The sequence below is a fragment of the Callospermophilus lateralis genome, chromosome 1 (genome assembly GCF_048772815.1).
Source record: "Callospermophilus lateralis isolate mCalLat2 chromosome 1, mCalLat2.hap1, whole genome shotgun sequence".
Classification (NCBI taxonomy): Eukaryota; Metazoa; Chordata; class Mammalia; order Rodentia; family Sciuridae; genus Callospermophilus; species Callospermophilus lateralis.
The window spans coordinates 183141541-183167474 of record NC_135305.1 but is presented as its reverse complement, the minus strand read 5'-3'; the positions used below and the strand labels follow the sequence as shown (position 1 = coordinate 183167474).

General features: G+C 33.7%; 1 protein-coding gene and 1 pseudogene across 8 annotated transcripts in view; both read left to right on the top strand.

Moving 5' to 3' along the window:
* The window catches only part of Tbc1d5 (TBC1 domain family member 5), a 524655-nt gene that overhangs the window by 212213 nt on the left and 286508 nt on the right, over positions 1–25934 (top strand). The window lies entirely within an intron of this gene.
* On the top strand, positions 4453–25457 carry LOC143412150 (outer mitochondrial transmembrane helix translocase-like; annotated as a pseudogene).

Sequence of the window (25934 nt, the reverse complement as noted above, 5' to 3'; positions counted from 1 at the left end):
GTTCAAATTTGTTGATTCCTCTTATACTCAAATTTGTTGACCTCATCTAGAGAATTTTTATTTCAGCTATTATACTCCTGATTTTTTTTTATCTCTTTCTGTATCTTTTATTGGTATTTTCTATTTGTTGAGACTGTTCTACTTGTGTTGTTCAGTTCTTTGCCCATGGTTTTCTCTAGTTTGAACATATTTATGACAGTTAATTTAATTGTCCTCCCCAACCCCCAATAAAACGAATGCCTGGGTTTCCTCAAGGCCATTTACTGTTCGTTTTATTTTTTTCTATGCATTGACTATGCGTTATTTCTTTATGTACTCCTTATTTATTTTTTTAAAAACTGTGTATTTTGAGGATTATAATGTGGCTCCCCTGGAAATCAGATTCTACTCTCTCCTCTGGGTTTGTTATTAACTTTGGTTTGTGAGTAATTGTTGTTTTAGCTACTTTTATAATCTGTGTTTGCAAAGTCTTTTTGTCATGTGTGAACATTGCAGTCTGTTCTATTAGCTTACTGGTCAGCTAATGCTTTGATAGAATTTCCATAAATGCCTGAAGCAAAAAAAAAAAAAAATACTCTCTCCAGTACCTCCCAGTTGAGGCAGGCACTCATTCACTGCTTAGACCAGCCTTTTACAACACAGTTTTGACTTAACTTTCACTTCCTGTTTGCCTTGAGCCAGAGTTGTATGTTCATAGCTTTTTCAGGCCATTTTTGGGCAGGAGTCCAGCACAGGGCATGAGTGTGATGCTCACAATTCCTTGTTGATATGGAAGCTTTTAAAAGTCTTCATTTCCCAGCATTCTCCTTTCACAACCCCTTCCTTCCAAGGTGATTTCCTTTGTCTATTGCTTGTCTGATCCTTATTTCTAGTTCTACTCTGCTGAGGTCAGTACTTTTGCACTTGCAGTGCTTTCAGGAAACACCAGTAGGGAAGCTTCAGCTTTGAAAACTCTTTGTTGGGCAAAACAAAGACATATACTGCATCACTGTCCTTTGATAATAAGATGTGTATAGGTGTCTTTGGCACCATGAGTATGAGCTGCCCTCATCATGCTGCCTTATATCCAGGGGTTGGAGGATGCTGTGGGGGCAAATTAAAATATCACAGTGTGTGGTCACCTCAGAACAGCACCTTCTGTCTTTACTGATCTTTCCTATGTAAGTGTGGACTAGATCTTTAGAGTTCTACAGAAGTTGATTCTGATAGTTTTGACCAAGTTATTAGTCATTTTAGCGGACAGCAGAACCTTGGAGTTCCCTGCTTTGTCATTTGGGTGTTACTCCTACTGACAAACTGATTAAAAAAAAAAAAAGACTTTTAAAATTACACTTAAAAAACAAAAACAAAAACCTCGGGGCTAGCGTTGTGGCCCAGTGATAGAGTGCCTGCCTAGCACGTGCAAGGTGCTAGGTTTGATCCTCAGCACTGCATAAAAATAAATTAATTAATTAAAGGTATTGTGTCCACCTACAACCAATAAATAAATAAATAAATAAATAATAACTCTTACCTTTTGAAATAATTGAATATGAAGAGCAGAAAAACTGACAGTAACGTTTTCAGACATATGTATAGAGGTTTCCCAAGTCTCAGTACCTTAAAAACAAACAAAAATCAAACATACTTCTTCAGCACCAAAAGCACTTAGTAAATTCCAAATACATGTTTTTCTTTGCCTTCATTATTAAAAGGTGGTAAGGATAATATAACACTTTAATAAAACTACTCAGTGTTGATGTTGTATTCTCTAATATAAGTTTCATTTCTTAATGTTGATCACATTTGTGTTAAGTAATTTGGTATTATCCAAAGACACTTTAAAAATATAAGGAATGAATATATTACCGTCTTTGATATTGTTAAGAAGATACAGATTTTGAGGTATGTCTTGGGGGCAATGGCTCCTTTTTTTTCTTCCTCCTTTCTCATGGAAGTATAGACACCTTATTCTTGGGCCCTGGAAGTTCACTGAAGAGAGGGCAGGTTTAGCCTAGCAGAGTTTTTATATCTGGTACAAGTTACCTCAGAGCGATTTTGATGGTGGTCATTATTTAAACCCAGGGTTCAAAACCTGTCAGTTTTTAAGTTTCTGATTATTATATTCCTGAAGTTTTGTTTTTACCCACATTGTAGAAACTGTTTTGTTATTTTTTAATAGAATCTTATTCATAAGGTATCTTATGATATTTATGATATCAGGAATATGACCTGTTTTATTGTGAGAAACAATACTGCACATGATTTTGTGTTAAAGTAGTATTGCATGTCATTTTCTGTTCATGTTTTTGAGGCTAAACCATGAAATATTCACAATTTAGGAATGAATAGAAGACCCTTTGGTGGGATTCTTTGATTGCTTTATATCCAGTGAATGATGGTATGGGATGAGATCTTAATGAAGCATTTTTTTTTAATCAGTTGTCTAGTGGTTTTCACAAGCTTTTGAAGATAAAATTATGATTTTTTCTTAACATATTTAGGCTCCTATATTTAATATAGCTAATGTGATTTTATTTTAAAAATATTATTTTGTGGTAAAAACTAATCTATAGACTGCATTTTAGTCATCGAAGATTAAATCATTGCGTTTGTCAGGCATGATATTTTAAGTTCTTTATAGACATTTCATTGATTGCATGTTAAAATTAGCATCATAAGTAACTTAGTAAGAAGAAAAAATAAATTTTGGTCTTGTTAATAAAATTTGCACAACAATCCAGTAAATATTTGACATGTTTCTGTACCATCTACTTTTTTTTTTTATCCTTAGTACTAGGGATTGAACCCAAGGACACTTATCCACTGAGCCACATCCCCGGGGGTGGAGGTGGGGCTCCCTCTTTTCTTTTTTTTCCTTTCAGTTTTTATTTTTCTTTTGAGTTAGGGTGCTACATTGTTGTATTTGAACTTGTGATCCTCCTGCTTCATCTTCCCAAACCCTGGGATTGCAGGCGTGTGCCACTCCACCCTGCTCTACCATCTACATTTAATGATTTGATAAATACTAACACTGCTAATACTTATACAATTGTATAATTTTTATAATAGTTTGCATATGCATCAAGACCTATTTTCACATTAAATTTTAAAACTTAATACAGTTTGCTTATAACATGACAAAATCAAGCAGAAAGGTTGGTTGTGACTCCATCATTTAAATGTAAAGTTTTGCTCCAGCCAGCAGTAACTGATTTGAGCTTTTTGATGTTATTGTCAAGGCAAATATAAGTAGGTTTCATTTAAACCTCCTATATAGTTTAATTTATAGAAGTGATTGGGATCGAAAATTTAGAGCCTACTAGGAATTTTTGGTAAAAGGACGGTGGAGGGGTTTGGGTTCTCTAAGGAATTCTATAGAATTCATTTTTAAAAAGTACAATTACTATAAGGTCTATATAATTTTAGAGATGCTGTTAAACCTTTCTGCAAAGACCAAAAGTTGCTATTCTATGAACATCTAGGCAAGGGACTAAGTTAGTTCAGATGCCAGGTTTGAGAGGAAGTGATGAAAATACCAACCAGCATTTACAGACTTTGTAATTTCTTGCCATTTAAACATGAATGCACATACACACACACACAGAGAGATTAGGTGTATATTTATGCACAATCTGGCCTTTTAACAAAGAAAAATAAGCTTATATTTAGGCTGCCACTGATACAAACAAAACAGCTGAGACTTTAATGAACACCATACTGAGGGCATGTAGGACATAAGGCGAATTAAGCAGGTTACACACTGCACATCTTCTGTTTAGTTATAGGAGATTTCCCCAATTCTGACAGTTAGTTGTTCTGACAAGGCAAGCAGATAGACAGAAACAGAAGGAGATCATTTGTATCAATTTGAGAAACAGAGCAAGTAATGAAACAAAATAGCCACACCAAATAGTCTTTTATTTTAAAATTCTTTTCTCCAAATATAGATATAGGCTGTTTGAAAATAAAGACCAATGCTTTTTTTTTTTTTTTTTAAGGAAAGACTTTCTGGACACTGAAACGAATTTTAATCTTGATAACTTGCCAGCTTTTTAAAAACACTGTATATAGAGTTTTCTTTCATGAAAAACCTTTACAAAGTATAGAAGTTCAGCTTTGAAAACTTGAATACATTAATGATGACAAAAAGCTCCAGAATGAGCCAACATTTGTTTTGTTAAAATAATATTCCTTGATAAATTGCATACACAAAGTGTTGTAGGATTATTTTAATTTCTCAGTTGCTAATGAACATCTCTGTGTACTGTTATAGATAAAATGTCTTATTATTAATCACTTTATTTAAAAATGACTTTAAGAAGTTCTTTTAAAAATATGCATTAAAGATACCTATCACAGTGAATATTTAAATGTTGCCTTTGATGTATGTAACAAACATCCAAATATATTACTTATGTTTAGTTTTTGGATAATTTTCTTCAAAAGCAAGCCTTTTTCGGCTCTCAGGCAATGTGTTCCGAAGGTATGTAGTTAAGAATCATTTTTTTCTTTCTTTTTTTTCAATTTTTTTAGATGTTAATGAACCTTTATTTTATTCATTTATTTATATGTAGTGTTGAGAATCCAGCGCAGTGCCTCACACATGCTAGGCAAGTGCTCTGCCATTGAGCTACAACCCCAGCCCAAGAAATCATTTTTTTTTTATATCCTAAGTTATAAATAAGATGAATTACTTGTCAAAAAAGGGAATATTGAAATATTTTATTGTAATATTTTGAAGGTCAAAGGATATGTATTCTCGTAATTATGGAAAATGACAGTGTTAATTTTTCTGAACAAACTGTTTTCTTTGTGAAAAATTTTTATTTTTAAATAATTTCATATACATGCCATGCCTTATTTCCATAAGATTAGAGTCATAATTTGATTAGTCTCAAATTAGCTTTTCTTTTTTGATTTCTAGAAAAGAATAAATGTTTTTTGTAGTCTGCTTATGAAATACTGTTTAGTAAAAGTGTGTCATTAAACTCTTACAATTTTAATATTACTTTCTGAATGGGGGCTGGGGTTGAGGCTCAGTGGTAGATCACTTGCTTAGCATGTATGAGTCACTGGGTTTGATCCCTGGCACCGCATAAAAATAAAAACAAAGTCTGAAGATGTTTTCAAATGGTATGTACCAGCTCACTGACTAAAATGAGCAGTGTTGGCTGATTACATGTGTTATGTACCAAATGATGATATTTTGTGCTGTTTTAAAGTAGTATGTTAGTTAATTTTGTTTGCATAACAAACCTTCCCTAAATTCAGTAACATAAAATATTAAGCACCTATTATGACCCCTGGTAAAGTGGGTAACTTGGGCAATTGTGTTACTATTGGCTGGGTTTGCTTATGTGTCTGGAGAATGGTTGACTATTGAGTGAAGAGGTAGTGACTGAGACACATTTCTCATCCTTCCCCAGGCCAGCCACCATGAATTTACATAATAGTATCAGTACTCTATGTGAGCAAACATAAGTAGCAGGTCTTCAACTTTGTATTGTCACATTGTCATATTTGCTCTATTTTTTGGACACAGCGAATATCAAAGATAGCCAGAGTCAAGAGCTAGAAAAATTATATTTCTGTGTACTGGTAGTAAACAATCCTACAATAATTGTATGTCAAAAAGTCTATTTGTGCTCCAAGTGCTGAAGCCCAGGTGGAAAGGTGCTTATTCTGCTTTCAGTGGTGCAGGGCCTGGTTTCAGCCACATGATGAAGTGTGGAAAACAGTCCCTGTTCCTGCCTGGCATACATAAGGACCTTTAGGTGCTGCTGAGTCAGGGAAAACACCAGGTGTCTGTGTGTGTAGGGAACAGGGGCCATATAGTCTCTGAGAATGTGGCCATATATTTCTCCCAGGAAGAGTGGGAACTCCTTAATGAGGCTCAAAGATACCTGTACCATGATGAGATACTGTAGAACTTTGCACATTTCTCCTCACTAGGTTGTTGGCATGGAGCTGTAGATGAGGAAGCTCCCTCTGAGCAAGATGTATTTGTAGCAATATCCACTCAGAAGCCCTGTGAGATGTGCAGCTCACCTTTGGAAGACATTCTGTATCTGACTGAGTACTGTGGAACACATCCTGAGCATGAGTTTGGTAGAGCTTTACCAGCACCAACAGCAGCTGCTGAAAACAAATCATTCCAGAAGTGAGCAGAGGCCTTTATTTCTGAAGAGCCTTGGAATTCACATAGTAGAGAGGACCTTCACAAACAGGGAGGATGGGAATGACTTTACTGCAGATTCATATCTTTTTCAGCAAAAATCCCTCACAATGTTTGGAAGCCACATGGGTACACTCAGGATAAGGAGGCCTTTCAAAGGGGACAAAATGATTATGGTTGCAGACTATGTGGGAAATACTTTTGCCACTAATATGTTTTTTGAGCACCAAAAAATCAATACTGGGGAAAGGCCTTATTTTAGGTCCAATCCTGACTTATTTAATATCAGTGAAATCACACTGGAGAAAAGCCTTACAAGTGTAGTAGATGTGGGAAAGCCTTCAGTCTCAAATATAATGTTGTTGAGCAACAGAAAATTTCCTGGAGAAAGGTGTTATGAATGCACTGAATGTGGGAAAGCCTTCATTAGAAAGTTCCACCTTATTCTGCACCAGAAAATCCGCAATGAAGGATTCTTTATGAAAAGATCTGACCTCATGGAACACCAGAGAATTTCCAGGCTAAGGCCTTTTGAATACAATCATTGTAGGAAGGCTTTTAAAACACAGTCTCACCTTATTGATCACCAGAAAATCCATACTAGAGAAAGGCCTTATGAGTACAGTGCAGTCAGTGTGGGAAATTCTTTGTTATATTCCACACTTAATAGACATCAGAAAGTTCACACTGGAGAAAAGCCTTATTGTTGTAGTGAATGTTGGAATTTTTTTTATGTTTTACTCCATACTTACTATTCATCAGAGAATACACACTGGAGAAAGGCCTTATGAGTGCAACAAATGTGAGAAATTCTTTATGAACAGCTCCCCACTTATTATTCATCAGAAAGTTCTCACCAGGGAAAAACTTTATGAATGCAGTGAATGTAGGAAATTCTTTAGGCACAACTAAAATCAAGTTAGACACCAGAGAAATCACATTGGAGAAAAGTCTTATGAGTGCACCAAATGTGGGAAAGGTTTTAGCCAAATTTCCCATCTCATTCAGCATCAAAAAATTCACACTAGACAAAGAAATTATGATTGCAGTAAATGTGGGAAATTCTTCATGGACGGTTCCACACTTATTAGTCATCAGAGAGTTCACCCTGGAGAAAAGCCTCATGAGTGCAGCGAATGTCGGAAAGTCTTCAGATACAACTTGAGCCTCATTAAACATAAGAGAATTCACTGGAGATAGCATTGAGTGCACTGAATGTGGGAAGGTCTTAAACCAAAACTCCTACCTCATTCAGCACCAAAAAGTTCACAATCAGAAATATGCTCTGATTTATCATTGGGAACTATTTTTTTTTAATTAGAAAATGCCAATAACAAAATTTATCATCATTACAGTGTTGTGTACAATTTAGTAAATGTTCACATTGCGTTATGAATGTCTAGAAGTCTTTTCATCTTACAAGATGAAAACTACACCCTTTTAACAACTCATTTTCTAGTACACCCAGCCCTTGACAACCACAACTCTGAACTTCATTAGTACTCTCTATAAGGAAAATTGTTTTGATCTTATTATTTTGTACTTCATTTATGTCTTCAAAATGATTAGAATTCCCTTTTTAAAGCTGAGTAAAATCCCATTATAGATACATAACACGATTTTATGTATATAACATCTATACATTAAAAAAGTCTACTTGTAGTAGCATTAAAAAGAATTAAATGCTTAGAAACATTTAACAAAAAAGACATTTTATTGAAAAGTACAGAAATTACTGTCAAATATTAAGACAGATTATAAATGAGTCATTTCATGTTCATGGATTAGAATTCTCCATATTACTTCAATGACATTATCCCTTGTTGAAAGGAGATTGAAAACCACATGATAAATGGTATGTGTTCAGAATAGGATTAATTTGGCCATTAATACCATTAATTTGTTAGATACTAAAATAAAATATAAATAAACATGACAAATATTTTATAAGATTGGTTAAAAAGATGGCATGACTGGAGAACACAAGAGAGACAACTGAAAAAGACAATTGACTTCAAAATTTATGGAAAAAACTAAAATTGCAAATACAAGGTGAGTGGTGAAAAATATAGGTTTCCTGTATTTTCCAAATTACCAGCTTAAAAATATTTACAAAATGACTTATGGTCTTTAGATAAGGTCTTTTGTCAAGTTTAGTATTATTTCCATCAAGTTTCCAGAAAGATCCTTTGAACTTGGAAAATAGTAAAATTCATTTAGAAATTATAAACTGGCTAAGAAGATGATAGTATTGTCAACATTTTCATTAATGCAGATTTGAAAACTTAAGGTGAAATGGATACATTTATATAAGGAAAAGAATTGTTAATATTCATTCAAGAAATCCCTTACATTTAAAGTAAAGTAGTAAGTACTCTAAGACTGGAGTATGTGTACTGGTTTCTAGGTCATATTTTACTAGTTTCTAGATCATATTTTACTAATCAAAAACTATAATACATGAACCATTATGTAGGCATATACATATGTTTATAAAGATGTGTACATATACATATAACACAAAATATATGCAAATAGTTTCTTTATGAGAAAAGTTTGTCATTTGACAAAGTGAGTTTTGTAAAGGACAAACAACTATATATAAAGTTAGAGCTGAGATAATAAAATATAAAAGAAGAAATAAGTCTGTGGTCTTATAACCATTAATATAATCATAACCCATGGAGAAACCATTAGTCTCAACATGGGGACAGATGATTTTTAACAAAGAAAAAGAATAGTAAGAAAACTTCACAGAATTGAAAAATAGGGAATTTATATTACATGGCTAATATAACCCTCATAGTTGTATCAAAGAACTTATGAGAAAGATAATTCTTGCCCATAAATATAGGTGCAAATAAAATTTTAGTAAACTGAACTCAGCATAAAAAGATGATATTTTATCAAGAATTTGTTTATTCTGGGAATACATGATTAGAAGAATATGTTACTGTAATTCACCTTACTAACAAATAGAAGGAAGATCATTTCGGTAGATGTAGGGGAAACATCTAAAAAATTTATATAACTTTGTGATAAAATTACTGGCAACAAATGTGAATAGAAGATACCTGAAATTGTCCTTAATGTAAAAAAAGGGCATCTAGAAAAGAACTACAACAAAATCATCCTCAGTGGTCAAATCTTAAAATTGTTCTCTTTAGAATTAGATACAAGAAAAGAACGCATAGGTGTTATTAGAATGAATAAGTTAGTTTACCTATATTTGCTATCACAAAGTCAATATACAAGATAAGTTGTACTTGCAAGTACACCAATAATCAGAATTCAGCAAGACCTCAATATGTGCAGAGAGCACACTGAGATCAAGAAGGGAGCCTTTAGGTTTTTCCCCCAACTAATATATAGATTCAGAGTACTTTTCAGTCAAAATACTTGAAGGTTGTTTTTTTTTTTAAATTTACTTTACAGGTTGATTAAAGTTTTTACATAAAAAAGTTTATTAGTCTCTCCAGTGCTTTTTGATTTAAAATCTATTTTATATCAGTATGGCTATGATTAGAAAAAGATGAGGAAGGTCGTTCTATAATTTTAAAGACATTGGTACAGTATGAGGACATATTTCTAAATATCAATGCACCCAATATCACACCACTGAAACATATAAATATTAATTACATAAAGGGAGGGAATGAAATAGAGTAATGGTGGGGGACTTTAACACCACACTTTCAGCAGTGGACAAATCATCCAAAAAAATCAGCAAAGAAATGGCAGAGTTAGTTAAATTGTACTCTAGAACCAATGGACCTCACCAACATGTACAGAATATTCCATCTAGAAAATACATTCTTCTGATTAGTATGTGGAACATTTTCCAGAATAGACCATATATGGTATAAGTCTCAATTTTTTTTTAAAAAAAATGGAAATCACATCAAGTATCTTTTAAAACCACAGTGCAATAAAATTAGAAAATAATACCAAGAAAACTTGGGAAATTATAAGGATACATCAAAATTAAACAGCTTAATCCTGAGCAACCAATGGATCAAGAAGGAAATTTAAAAATTCTTTGAAACATGAAAATAAACTATAACAAAACCTATGAAATACAGCAAAAACAGTACGAGGAGGGAAGTTTATGCCAAAAAATGCCTACCAAAAAGCCAAGGGTCTATAGGTATATCTCAGTGGTATAGTGTGTGCTTAGCAATCCTGAGACCCTGGGTTTTGTGCCCAGCACTTCCAGATGAAGGCAGACAGATGTCAACAACCTTGTTGCTATATTTCAAGGACTAGAAAAACCAGAACAAGCCAAACTTCAAATTAGTAGAAGGAAAGAACCGGTAAATACCAAAGCAGAAATAAATGAAATAGTTAAAAAATACCAAAAGATCAATAAAAAATTTCTTTGAAAATATAAATGAAATTGTCAATCCCTTAGCTCAACCAAGAAAAGGAAGACTAGTAATCAGATTCAAAGGGAAATGTTACAACTGATACCACAGAAAGACAAAAGGATCCTTGGAGGTTTTCATGAACTATATGCCAGTATATTGAAGAAATTGTTAAGTTCCTGGACACACACATCATAACAAGAGTGAATCATGAAGAAACAAAAAACTGAATAGATAAGTAACAATGAGATAAATCAACAAGAACAAAAGTCTTCCCTCAAAGAAAATCTCGGGACCAGATGGCTTCATAGCTGAGCTCTACCAGACATTTAAAGAAGAGCTAATACAAACTCTTCGAATTATTAAAAAAAAAAAAATACGAGAGGAATAACATGCCATTATGCACATCTATAATCCCAGGGATTTGTGAGGCTGAAGCTGGAGGATTGCCAGTTCAAGGCTGGCCTTAGCAACTTAGCAAGAGTCTGTTTCAAAATGAAATTAATAAATCAAAAGGTCTGGGAATGTAGCTCAGTGTTAAAGCCCTTCTGGGTTTAATCCCCAGTATTAAAAGAAAAAAAAAGAATTTTCCCAAACTTTATATGAAGCTAGCAATTACCCTGATACCAAAACCAGACAAGGAGGTAACAAAAAGAAAACTATAATTCAGTATCCTTAATGAACATAGATGCAAAACTCCTTTGCTATTCAAATCATAGCAAACTGAATCTAGCAATATTTTAGGTGGATTATTCACCAGGGTCAAGTGGGATTCATCTGAGATGTACGGATGATTCAATATGAAAATTAACAGAATGAAGTACAAAAGAACATGATCATCCCAGTAGATTAGATTTTTGTGGATAGGGAGCAATTATGAGAAGAATGATCTAAAAATATTCCTTAAGGAGATGATAATGAAAACATTGAGAAACACTCCTCTACTAGATCTTAAAGTCAGGTAGTAAATGGCCTCTAATTTTATTCTTCCTTTTAAAAAAAAAATTTGGCTACTCCAGTACCTTTGCCATTTCATATAAATATTAGAATTATTTTCTCTATATCCTCAAAAATCCTGTTGGAATTTTAATAGGAAATGTGTTTCAATTTTTTTTTTTTTTTTTTTTTTAGCAGAGCATTCTGGCTGTTCTGTAGATACTTTGTAGGTGGCAATAGAAATAGGGAGAGCAGTTAGGAGGGAATACTGTCCTTAGGGGATAGGTAATGGGTTTAGATTAGAAGTATTGGTACTGAAAATGAAGAGAATTAAATAACTATGGAATATATTTTTATAGTGAGCCAAGAATACTGTTTATTTATGAACTATTTGCAGGATGGCAAGAAAGCAGATGTAACCGGAAAGAGTCCTGGACTTCAGTATTGAGCAACTAACAAGAGAAGTGAAACTGTTTACTAGAATGTTTGCTATAAATGTATAATTCTATAAAGTAAATAAATATAAAATTAAAATTGGAGCAGGGAAAAGAGATCTAGTTTGTTTTGTGGTAATATCTTGGATGTCTGATAGACATTTTTGAGGAGGTGTTTACTGAACAGATACATATATGAGTTTCGAATTCTGGGAATATGTAAAGCCTTGAGATATGGTTATGGTTGGCATTGGATTTAGGAACATTATGTAAATAGAGCAGGTAAGGTAGAACTGAACCCCAAGATGCAATATTTAGAGATTAGTTCATAAGGGTTTGTTCTTAGTATGAGAATTGAGAATTCAGTCAAATTTGGGGAAAAAAGGTTTAATTGTGGATAGTTGCTTGAATGTAGAATCCTTAATCTTTTGACACTCTGTCAAAATATGTCTTCTGAAGATTGGAGTAGTTCTTTATATTTCCATACTTAAATATTTATTACTCTTTGTTTCTTTTAGCTTTCAGTTTTCTTTTTTCTTATGGACAGAAAATTGATTCCAGTTTTCAGATGTCAATATATCTTAATCCATACTTACTTCAGATACCTGTATAAGAAATTACATATTGTTCATTTTTAAAAAAAATTAATAGGAAACAGGATATATTTCCCCATTTTGTCCACAGAAAAACAAAAGATATGATGGCATTTCTCTGAGAAAAATATAAATTAACATTATGATGAAGGCTTTTTGTTACAGTATTATAACTCAAATCTGTCTTGATGAACAAGTATTAACTATTTTGTATTATCAAATGGTAAATCAAAAATAGCAAGTTTTACAAAATGTGGGTATATGCACATTTCATAGATTAACAGATATTTTCTATTTTTCTCTACCATGTCAGTTTACCCATTGTTAAGTTACTTTAGCAGAAATCTTTACTTTTGTAAGTTACATTTCTGGCATAAAAATGAAGTTTAAAAAGTCATTATCTTACTAATTAGAGTAAATAAATAAGTAAAAATTTTAAAAAGTCATCAGCTTCTCCCTTGTGGAACATTAGTACAGTGTTTGTTCCAACATTATTATGATTTTTTATTTATGTACTTTTTAGTTATACGTGACAGTAGAATATAATTTGACATATGTATATAAAGATGGAATACGTCTTATTCTAATTAGGATCCGAATCTTGTGGTTGTACATGATGTAGAGATTCACTGTGGTATATTTATATATGTATATAGGAAAGTTATGTCAGAACCATTCCACTGTTTTTCTTCAAGCATTACTCTAAATGGGTAAAAAGTGGACTTTTATTTATTTATTTATTTTTTTTTTTTTTAGGAGAATGAAATAAAATTTAAGAGGGAATTCAGCTAGAACATATATTTTGTGTTAAAATAAGAAATAGAAAAACCTCGATGTCCATTAGCAGGCATTTCTATCCTAAACATAAGCAAATTCTCAGCAAATTTGGTTTGTTGACTTACGGCCAGAACATAGTTTAGCTTAAGGGAGAAGAAAATGAAGTATGTGGATCTGCAGAGTCACTTCCAAATTTTACTTTTGGTAGAAATATAAGAAATGTTCAAACCTTCCATGCTACCTTTTGCAATTATTGTACCTAAGCTTCATGTATTTTACTATACGTATTTATCTTTATTTTTGCATTTTAGAAATACAGTTCAAATAAATACATAAAGAATTCTGCAGCATTCAGGGACTCTAGTTCTACAAGTTTGTTTGTGTATGAATTCATGTTGCCTTAGTATGCTTAATTATTTTAATACTCAATCCAAAGCAAACATTTTTTGATGGTATATTAAGGACATGAAGTTGCTCAAATAACTGTTTTTTTGTTCCATTTTATTTCTTATTATTCAAATACACTTTCAAGATAGTGACCCTTAATGTTAACCAATGTGATGGTCTTCTTTTATTCTGTATTTTAATTGAAATAGTTTTTTTGTTCTTATTTTTCTACATTCTAGTTTTTTATCGAAAACATACGCAGTCTGAGGGATTAAATAGCCCAGCTATGATGACTAAGTCGATGGATTATGATGCTCTGGTGACTGAGCCCACATATATTATGATATTAATATTTAGAATTTAATTTAGCTATCAGGCATCCAGTACTAGCTCTCTTAAGGTTCTTGTTTTTCTAGAGATTATTTATCCTCATATTTGAGTACCTTTCTCTATTTAACAAGCTCCTTTTAAGTTCTGGGACTACAGACAATAATCTCCACTCCAAAGAAGCTTACAATTTTACGGAAGACTGATAATGGGCAAGATTAACATGATAAGGAAAATATGTTCTATGATGATAAGTACTGTGGAGAAAAATAAAGCATGGGGGAAGGGTAGGAAGTGAAAAAGTGGTCATGAACAATTTTAGTTAGAACAGGTGGAAAGGTTTGTATAGTAAAAATCTTTCATAAACTTCAATGTATTTTAAAAACATACAAGATTAGTATTGAATTTTAATTTCCAATTACACAATATGAGTATGGAAAACGGTGTCCTGCAACTGACGTCATCATTTATTGGTGTGTTCTGTTGGTCTGACTTACTTTAGTATATACTTTAAAGGGTGAATTTCTTGCTCCATGTGAAATTATTAATGTTCTAACCTCCTTCAGCAGCAAGTATGTACTTTGATTGCTTTTAATCTCTGTACTAGAAAGGAGGAAATCAATTTAATTTTATTAGCACATATAGATTCTAGTGCTCTAAAATACAATTAAATCCCATGTATTGTGGATATATGTACTGAATATCAATTTACTTAGTCTTTGTTTTAAAAAATGCTTTTAATATAGTACTATTACTTGTCAACTTTCCTAGATCTTGCTAGAAAACAGGGAAAGCTAGATAGTTTCTTTCACAGTGTTTTGTATGTATAATTGTTTCTTTAAAATCCGTTTCTTTCACTTACTGCTTAGTCAAACTTCTTAAAAATTATTTTATCCTAAGAACAAAAGAAAATTGACAAGAATATCATTTTCTTATGCTCTTAGATTTTAATCCCACTATTAAAATACTTTCAAGTGCATTTTAAGAGTATGATTCATTTTTACAGTACAGGTCCACGGAAGAGACAGTGACTACTGTGCTCCATTTATCTATATGCCCAGTATAACCTGTCTCTTAATACTTAATTTTCTGGGTTGCGATTCCATCCAGCTGTCATGTGAATGGCACCATCACAGAGTAGAAAGCAGCAGCTCCAGGCATCGTGCATTCTCCTTTTGGCATGATGGTGCCTGTTGAATCCAGCATGGTAATCCCTTACAAGGGGACCCACATTTTACTAGCATGATCATACCCAAAATGTGCCATGTAGAGGAAACCATAGATCATTTCCCTTAGAGAAGTTTGTGTTGCAAAAATCAATTTTTAAAACATTCACGTTTTCCACAGTAGTGCAGAAGATGTTGTTTCAAGGCCTTTGTGATATTATTGCATGTGGTTTGTAATAATTTATCTAAGTCATTCTATTATTGTAAAGCTTATTACAATACTGATTTATATTTAGAAACATAGGTACATTTCAGCATATTCAGTTTCTATTTCTCAATAGCAAAATTTTAGCCTATGCTATTTTAATACCAATGTTAAATTTTATTCTGCTATACTTTACATATAATATTTTTACTTTTTTAAAAATTGAAATAATGTGAAATAGTGATTTTTATGAGTCATAAATGTTTTCTAAAGGAGATATGATTGAACAAATAGTTGTCATTACCCAATTTTCTTATATTAGGAAGGCTTCCTGCCTCAAATAACATTTTGAGTCAGTTGAGGAAAAATAGCTTCGCTAGTCATGCTTTTGTAAGAAAACCTAAAAAAGTCACTAACTCTTGAATGAGTGGGGAAAAACAAAATGACAGAAAAGGAACATATAGGAGTAAATGAATGAACATGAATTTTAGTGTGAACTGAAAGAAGGTCTGCAAAGTTAGACTAAAGTGAAAGATTCTGAAGCTAGGGCTCACTCTACTGCATGAGGGACACAGCTCATTTTATAGCTGTATTTCAATTTGCATGGATCAACAAATGAGATGATTAACTAAATTCTTTATTTAAAACATTTATTCTTTTGTTTAGTGTACTTCTTTCCCATGGACAATAAGTTATGTATCCTAATAAAAATTACAGAGCAAGTTGCATTTGGAAGATCAGGTCATCGTAACTCATTGACATTAGGCCACATAACTGAATAATGTCTTCCTTCAGTGAAATACATCAAATGAGATCAACAATTATGACTCATAAACATGCCTTGCAGGCATAAAACAGCAGGGAATTAGCATGTGAGGCTGATAAATATGCATGTAAATAAGCTCCCAAAGGAATAACATGGGTTTGATTGATAGGTTTAGAATTGGAACATATGTAAACCCCTTTATTCCTCATTCTGGTGTAGCTAAGTAAGGATGCGTTTTACTTGTTAAAAAGTTTCAATAACTTTGTAAATCTTAATGCCACATCTGTTTTTTTTTTTTTTCCTTGTGCATGTCACTTGTAAGATTAATTGAATTGTCTACAGGCTGGATGGCCTGCACATAAAGGAAATAGGAACATGTGAATGAGTGGCTATGCATGTGGGGCTAGAAATGGGGTAAGAATCTTTGGGAAATTTGTTTTTACATTGTAAAATGATGTACGGTTATACAAAATTTCTTTTGGAATGAAGATGTGACATAGCAGATGACTGATTCTCTAATTGTGTCCTCTGTCTATATTTTACTATTAATAATGCAATTTCTATTTCCTGAATTCTTATTGCAGCTATGATAGGCCATAATTAAAATGTATCATTTAAATAATATTTTTGTTTATTCTGGCTCTTCAAAGTCAGTATTCATAAACTTTTGTGAAAATGTATTAGGAAATGCATGTTCAAATGATATTCAGGTATCAGGGAGATTCTGGTTCTGTGTTCATGCCTCTCAGCTACCAAATGATTTGTGTAACTAATAATTCATTCCATTAGGTTCGAGTAATTTCGGGTAGATGGAAGAATATACATGACTTTTGATTTCATGGTGCAAAGTCTTGAGTATGCTGTGGAAAGTCTAGAGATTCACTATTTGCATGGTGGGACCATTAGTGCTCACTTCTGTGAGGGAAGCATTTTCCTGTCTCTTTAGTAATAAACTAGTGAATAAGAAGCAGCATTAACTTGATCCAATATGTTGCTTATCTGCAGTTTCACTTTTGGCTGTTTTAGTTATCCAGGGTTAACTATGGTGTGAAAATAATAAGTGGAAAAATTCCATGATAAACAATTTATAAATTTTAAATTGTGTGGTTCTGAGCAGTGTGATGAAGCCTCAAGCTCCCTCGGACTTGGATCATCTCTATCAAGCATGTCCACGCTATATATGTTGCTGCCTGTTAGTGACTTTATTGTCATCTTGGTTATCTGATTGTCACAGATAACAGTGTTTGCAGTGTTTCTATTAGGGTAACTCTTATTTTGCTTAATAGTTGCCAAAAGCATAAAAGTAATGACACTCACACTTTGAATATGCCAAGGAGGAACTGCTGCAAGTGAAAAGGTGAATGTTCTTGTACAAGAGTACTCTTTTCCCCACATCCTCTCCAGCACTTGTTGTTGTTTGCCTTCATAATGGCTGCTAATCTTACTGGAGTGAGATGGTATCTTAGGGTGGTTTTGATTTGCATTTCTCTGACTGCTACAGATGGTGAGCATTTTTTCATGTACTTGTTGATTGATTGTATGTCCTCCTCTGAGAAGTGTCTGTTCAGGTCCTTGGCCCATTTGTTGATTGGGTTATTTGTTATCTTATTGTCTAATTTTTTGAGTTCTTTGTATACTCTGGATATTAGGGCTCTATCTGAAGTGTGAGGAGTAAAAATTTGTTCCCAGGATGTAGGCTCCCTATTTACCTCTCTTATTGCTTCTCTTGCTGAGAAAAAACTTTTTAGTTTGAGTAAGTCCCATTTGTTCATTCTTGTTATTAACTCTTGTACTATGGGTGTCCTATTAAGTAATTTGGAGCCCAATAAAGGTGAATGTTCTTGACTTAAAAAAATAAAATGTATGCTGAAATTGCTAAAATCTATAGTAAGGTTGAGTCTCCTGTCTGTGAAAATGTGAAGAAGGAAAAAGAAATCACAATTGTTGCTGTTCTTCCTCTACCTGTGAAAGTGATTACCATAGTGTGTTAAAAGTGCTTAGTTAAGATGGAAAAGGCATTACAATTGTGGGTGGACAGTATGAATGGAAAAAGTATTGATAGATGGCAGTGTTTTGTGTCAGAAAGCATAGAGTTCATAGAAAGATTTCAGTAATCAACCCCCTGACACAAGTAACATCAATCCATTTTTGCAAGTAAGAGATGGTCACACAGATTCAAGAATCGTTTTAGACTGAAAAACATAAAATCTGCTAGACAAGCTGTGTCCTAGCAGACCCAAAACGGTCTACAAAGAAACTACTAGATCTAATAAATGAATTCAGCAAAGTGGCAGGATATAAAATCAACACGCATAAATCAAAGGCATTCCTGTATATCATCCACAAATCTTCTGAAATGGAAATGAGGACAACCACCCCATTCACAATATCCTCAAAATAAAATACATGGGAATCAACCCAACAAAAGAGGTAAAATACTTATACAATGAAAACTACAGAACCCTAAAGAGAGAAGTAGAAGAAGATCTTAGAAGATGGAAAAATATACCCTGTTCATGGATAGGCAGAACTAACATCATCAAAATGGTGATATTACCAAAAGTTCTCTATAGGTTTAATGCAATGCCAATCAAAATCCCAACGGCATTTCTTGTAGAAATAGATAAAGCAATCATGAAATTCATACGGAAAAACAAAAGACCCAGAATAGTAAAAGCAATTCTAAGCAGGAAGTGTGAATCAGGTGGTATAGCAATACCAGACTTCAAACTATACTACAGAGCAATAGTAACAAAAACAGCATGGTACTGGTACCAAAACAGGTGGGTGGACCAATGGTATATAATAGAGGACACAGAGACCAATCCAAAAAATTACAACTATCTTATATTTGATAAAGATACTAAAAGCATGCAATGGAGGAAGGATAGCGTCTTCAACAAATGGTGCTGGGAAAACTGGAAATCCATACGCAGCAAAATGAAACTGAATCCCTTTCTCTCACCATGCACAAAAGATAACTCAAAATGGATCAAGGAGCTTGATATCAAATCAGAGACTCTGCGTCTGATAGAAGAAAAAGTTGGCTCCAATCTACATATTGTGGGGTCGGGCTCCAAATTCCTTAATAGGACACCCATAGCACAAGAGTTAATAACAAGAATCAACAAATGGGACTTACTCAAACTAAAAAGTTTTTTCTCAGCAAGAGAAGCAATAAGAGAGGTAAATAGGGAGCCTACATCCTGGGAACAAATTTTTACCCCTCACACGTCAGATAGAGCCCTAATATCCAGAGTATTCAGAGAACTCAAAAAATTAAACAATAAGATAACAAATAACTCAATCAACAAATGGGCCAAGGACCTGAACAGACACTTCTCAGAGGAGGACATACAATCAATCAACAAGTACATGAAAAAATGCTCACCATCTGTAGCAGTCAGAGAAATGCAAATCAAAACCACCCTAAGATACCATCTCACTCCAGTAAGATTAGCAGCCATTATGAAGTCAAACAACAAGTGCTGGCGAGAATGTGGGGAAAAGGGTACACTTGTACATTGCTGGTGGGACTGCAAATTGGTTCAGCCAATTTGGAAAGCAGTATGGAGATTCCTTGGAAAGCCGGGAATGGAACCACCATTTGACCCAGCTATTCCCCTTCTCGGACTATTCCCTAAAGACCTTAAAAGAGCATACTATAGAGATAATGCTACATCGATGTTCATAGCAGCACAATTCACAATAGCTAGACTGTGGAACCAACCTAGATGCCCTTCAATAGATAAATGGATAAAAAAGTGTGGCATTTATACACAATGGAGTATTACTCTGCACTAAAAAATGACAAAATCATGGAATTTGCAGGGAAATGGATGGCATTAGAGCAGATTATGCTAAGTGAAGCTAGTGAATCCCTAAAAAACAAATGCCAAATGTCTTCTTTGATATAAGGAGAACAGTTAAGAACAGAGCAGGGAGGAAGAGCATGAGAAGAAGATTAACGTTAAACAGGCACGAGAGGTGGGAGTTAAAGGGAGAGAGAAGGTAAATTGCATGGAAATGGAAGGTGACCCTCATTGTTATACAAAATTACATATAAGAGGAAGTGAGGGGAAAGGGAAAAAAACAAGGGGGAGAAATGAATTACAGTAGATGGGGTAGAGAGGGAAGATGGGAGGGGAAGGGAGGGGAGGGGGGATAGTAGAGGATAGGAACGGCAACAGAATACAACAGACACTAGTATGGCAATATGTAAAACAGTGGATGTATAACCGATGTGATTCTGCAATCTGTATACGGGGTAAAAATGGGACTTCATAACCCACTTGAATCAAATGTACAAAATATGATATGTTAAGAGCTTTGTTATGTTTTGAACAACTAATAATAAAAATTAAAAAAAAAAAAGCTACTGCCACATTTCTGTCAGAATTGAAATTGATTTAGGAGCAAGGATATTACCCACAGCAAGTTTTCATTGTGATGAAATTAGGCTCTTTTGGAAGAAGATTTCCAATATAACCTACATTCATAAATCTTGAAACATCAAGGATCCCCAACCATTGATATCATCTGCTTCTGATAGCTAGCATTGGACATTGTCAGACTTGACCGGGATTATTTGAAGCATATGATCCTTTCTGTGTTGTATCAAATAGCATAAGAAGATCAGTAGTAGCCTAAGTGTTGTGTCACAGTGTTTGTATCTTTCATTTATTTTCATGATGTAGGCATTCTATTATCTCCCATCTTCAAATGAATACTGAGGACAGCCTAATAAGATATTTTGAGAGGGTGAGAGACCACATATCCACTTAATACTCACAGTGTATTATCCACCCCCTGACTCTCATTTTCTGTCTTGGAGATGAAACCCAGGCTTCACTTTAGGCAAGTGGTCTACCACTGAGCTATATCCCCAGCCCTGTAGCAAATATATTGTTTTAATTGCTGTTTTATTACATATATATATATATAAATTTTAAGAGGAGAGAGAGAATTTTTTAGTATTTATTTTTCAGTTTTCGGTAGACACAACATCTTTATTTTTATGTGGTGCTGAGGATCGAACCCAGCGGCCCATGCATGCCAGGCAAGCGCATTACCGCTTGAGCCACATCCCCAGCCCTGTTTTATTACTTTAATCTCTTACTAGGTCTAATTTATAAATTAAACTTCATCATAGGCTTTATATATCAGGAAAAAACATATATAAGGTTTCATATTATCCTTGGTTTCAGGCATCTATTGGGTATAATGGAACATATCTCCTACTGATAAAAGGGGGAGACTGCTATATGATGAAAGAACCTGGTATTTTAAAAGAATCACATTTTTGTTTTGGTGAGATAGATCTGGATTTTCTATAAAAACCTGCATCCATCATGGTGCAGGTCAGAATTATTGATCTCTGAATGTTAGGTTTTCTGAGGTCTGTAGCTATATGCCAGGTTCGTTGGATATATTGGTGGAAAAAAGCAGATTTTTCTCTTCTAATGAGCTTAAATTCTAACAGGCAGAAATAATGTAGTAAAGAATTAAAATAAATTGTGTCAAAAATTGATAATTGCTTTGGAAAGAAGAAACAAATATTGCAGTTGAAGGGGATTGATAGTACATGTATAAGTGGGGGAAGCTGTAAAATTAAATATCAGGGTAGATTTTACTAGAAGAAAAAACTGAGCCAGCAATTCAAGGAGATGAAAGAATGAGGCTTTTGAACATCAGGACAATGACATTCCAAGCTGAGGAAATAACTAGTGCCAAATTCCTAGAGAAGAAGCTGCCAAACATGTTCTACAGGTCAAGTGAAGTGAGGCCACATAAGTTAATTGAATAGTTTTCTCATTATTATTCTCAGTTGATCTTGGACTCCTTTGAGTGTACCTGAATGTCTGAACACTTGGTCTGGGTTGACCGAATTGCCATCTGCAGTGGTCTTGCTTCTGGGTACCTCTGACCTTTAGACTTTTGGATTATTCTTTCCTTTAAACCTTCTTCATTTGACACGTTGAAATTGTACTTTTTACCATTGTATTTTCTTTATTTTCAATCTCTACTTTTAGGTATTCTGATTAAGTTAGAGCCCAGGGTAGATTTATCTAAGTATATAAGAAAGAACTATAAGGCAGAGTAGATTCAGCTAAAGAGTGAAGAATTTAGATTTTGGAAATACTGATTATTGGGCAGATAGGTTTTCGAGATAAGATCTATAAATTATATCTTTTAGTAACCAGCTGAGAGCAGTACTCCATTCCTCCTCCTTCCACTATCCCTCAAAGCATTTGGAAGTACATGATGTGTATGGATTTTTGTTTTGTTTTGTTTTGGGGGGGGGCAGTTTGTCATGGTAACTAGGACATTGCATTGATATTTATTTGGTTAAGTATTAAATGCTCTGCTGCACACCTTGTAATTTCACATAATGAAGAACTATCTTGACCTACATTCGCATAGTTACACCACTGAAATGCATTAAAGATACCACCAGAATGGTGTGAGTCTTCAAGAGAGAGTTCTGTACAACTTCGGAAGGCATTTTCTTGGAAGAGTGATGGTTTACTATGTCAACACAGGCAATAAAGCAAATTTCCTGCCTTCCTTCATGAGGTGGAAACACTGGCTTAGTTTCCATTACTTGCTGTTGTAGGGAAAAGAGGCTTCCAGATAAGGCTGTGCATTGTTTTTGGCTTAAATGGAGAAAGCTTCTACAAAGATAATGAATTTATGTGGAATGAATGTTACAATGGTAATACATGTGAGTATATCCAAAGGGGATGTTACAGGAAGGAAATTGGAGAAGGTAGGAGAGCAGTTCACAAGGACTTTTGATTATTTGGTTTCAGAGTTTAGATTTGAGTTAGTAATGAGGTTGCTGCAAAACACACAACCCTGCAACCCCTTGATCTGTATTTTACCATGATAGACACAATTATTTATATGAAGATTGTATTGGTGGTTATTTTTAGAAATATTGAGAAAATGAAAGCAAATATTAACTTTCTCAGATTCGCAGAGGTAACACTGTCATGAGTTGTGAAGACAGTGAATAGAGTAGGGGCTTGCTTTGCAACTAAAGAGCCATGTAAGTAGCCTAAAGCATTGTGGACCATAAGGTGGCTCACTTAGTAATCTAGAAATCTTCCAAGTGTTGGACTTTAGAGAAGCCCTTACCAAGTAAATACATAGGACATATTAACAAAATACATTGAAAATTTAAGGAAAGGATACTTCAGTTATCTTAACTGAAAATGAATTTAAACTGTGCTTGCATTATTGCATTGGTATTAACATGTCAGAGACTAAGATATTCTGTTAGCTACATAGACTTCTAATTATACTGCTTTATCTTGTACTGTACTTGAATCAACTTATAGTAGAGTGCTATTTTCTGTGCTTTATTTGCAAGTTAACATTTTAGTAATTATCATAAATAGTTACCTTATTTGAATATTGTGGTTTATAATCCAACTGTTCTGTGAATCAATCATAGTTCTGCCAAAACTTCTATTAGTCTGAATAACCTATTTCAGACTGCATTTGTTTCCATTTTTCTGATTGTTTCATGACTCAAAACATAGGGCTGCTTTAGTCAGAAGATTGGAGTTATACATGTGCTACTACTATAATAATATCTCACCATAATTATATTGAAGCTAATATTGTGTTATTACCAATATTTCTATGCAGTCTATTTTTTGACCTATTTAACCCTATGAGCTTGATATTCAATAACATTGAAAAGAATGAAATATTGAAACAGTTGAAAAATTCAGAAAAGTTTACCTTTTGAGTCAAATTGTAAATGTGTATAAATAAATATAATATAGTAGAAATGATCACGGGAGCAAAAGTTCTGAGAGACCAACTACATAAAAAACTGACTATAGTGTAACTATATAGTGATGCTAACCTATGTAGAAAAAAAAAAACTGTCATGGATAAGGAGGATTGTCTAGAAATGGGAAGGAGTAAATACTGGCAGTAACCATTTGAACATTAGCTACAGAAGGGGCAGGTACTTTAGAAAGACATAGTGTTCTCATTATATCTCCAAGGATGTGGGAAGGATGAATGTACCATGTTAGAATACTTAGAAGCCATTGAAATTAGTGTTTTCTAATGCTGCCTTTCTTTTGTATTTTCCATGTCAATTTAACTTCTCAACTTCTGAAGTGGTTTTTCTTATATATAGTGATGACGGAGTTTAGAGTCTCATAAATGTTTCCTTTCACAAATTTTTTTGGGCCCCTTATACTACATTCATTAATTGGCATGTATACTTTAATTTCATTCATGTACAGAACTGGCTTGAACTACATTGAAAAATTCAACTTTTAGCACATTAAGACTGGAGTACTCAGTATCAGAATGTAGAAATACTTAACAAATCACATTCTATGAAAGCTTCCCTGTGTAATGTACTTTTGACATATAATCAGTCTTCTGTTCCTCCATTTCTGCCTTGAGGTTAACGATCAAGAGGGGGCATGCTGAAGCTTTTTATCTTTACTGGAGTGTGAATGAAGTTGATGGTTTCATTTTCTGCTTGATATTTGGTGCAGTAACATACTTTACTAACAAATGGATGGTAGATGCAGTTCTTCGAACTAGAAAACAAAAAGAAGAAGCTCAGAAATAAGAACTCCTAAATACACATATAGACGAATATAGAAATCCAAATATAGATATTAAGTACAACATAAATGAATCATAATCATTAAGTCTTTATTGAAAACTATATGTATAGAAATATTCTAAATATTAGGCAGGAAAAAATAATGAAACAAAGAGTCACAAAAATGTGAAGCTTTCAGAAATATGAAAGGCATATTGCTGCTCATGTATTAGACCCTCTTAACATGTATGGTACTTGGAATGGTTTAGCAGTTTTAGGTGATGTCATTTATGGATCTGAAAAACAGTCATATTATCTATAGAAGAATTATTTGAGAATTTCAGGTTTCTTGCAGCCTCCAATAAGATATTCTTTATGATCCTCCAGCCTCTGGTAAAACATTGATTGTCAAGGCTACAGCCAAGAAAGCAAGTCATTAATTTATTAACCTTCAGCCTTGTAAGTATTATACAGAATCTCAAAATTTGGCTGCTGCTGTTTCCTCCCTTGTCATAAAGCCGAAGCTTTCCATCCTCTGAATAGATGAAATATATTCCTTCCTGTGAAACTGCTCACATTCTAACTATGAAGTTACAGCTTTGGCTAAGCTCAGCTTATGAGTCTCTAGGATTAATTTGAATACTGACCACAACTGCCACATCACAGTAATGGGAGCTACTAAGTGTCCTTAGGACCTTGACTTAACTATAACAAGGATGATTCTTATAGTATTCCACATTTACCTGCTTGCTCTAAAATAGAAAGAAACAATACACTTGGTATTATTTCCTGAGCTTTAGAAATCTTATTGAGGGTAGTTGGCGCCTACAACTGTATGTCCGAGTGTTGACCCTATATTTTCTCCTCATTTGCAAAGTTTCTGGTCTAATTCCTAGGTCTTTGATCCATTTGTGTTGACTTTTGTTCAGGGTGAGAGAGAGGGATCTAGTTTCATTCTTCTACATATGAATATCTAGTGGTCTCAGTAGCACTTGTTAAAAAGGCTGTCTTTTCCAACATATGTTTTTGATGCCTTTGCCAAAGATCAGATGACTGTATCTGTCTCCAGTTCTGTTCCATCAGTCTGTTTGCCTGTTTTTATGCCAAGACCATGCAGTTTTTGTTATTATGAATCTGTAATATAATTTGAAATTGGATTTTGTGTCCTTTATTACATATGATTTTCAGAACTTTTTTTCTAGTTCTGTGAAGAATGTCATTGGTGTTCTGATGAGAAT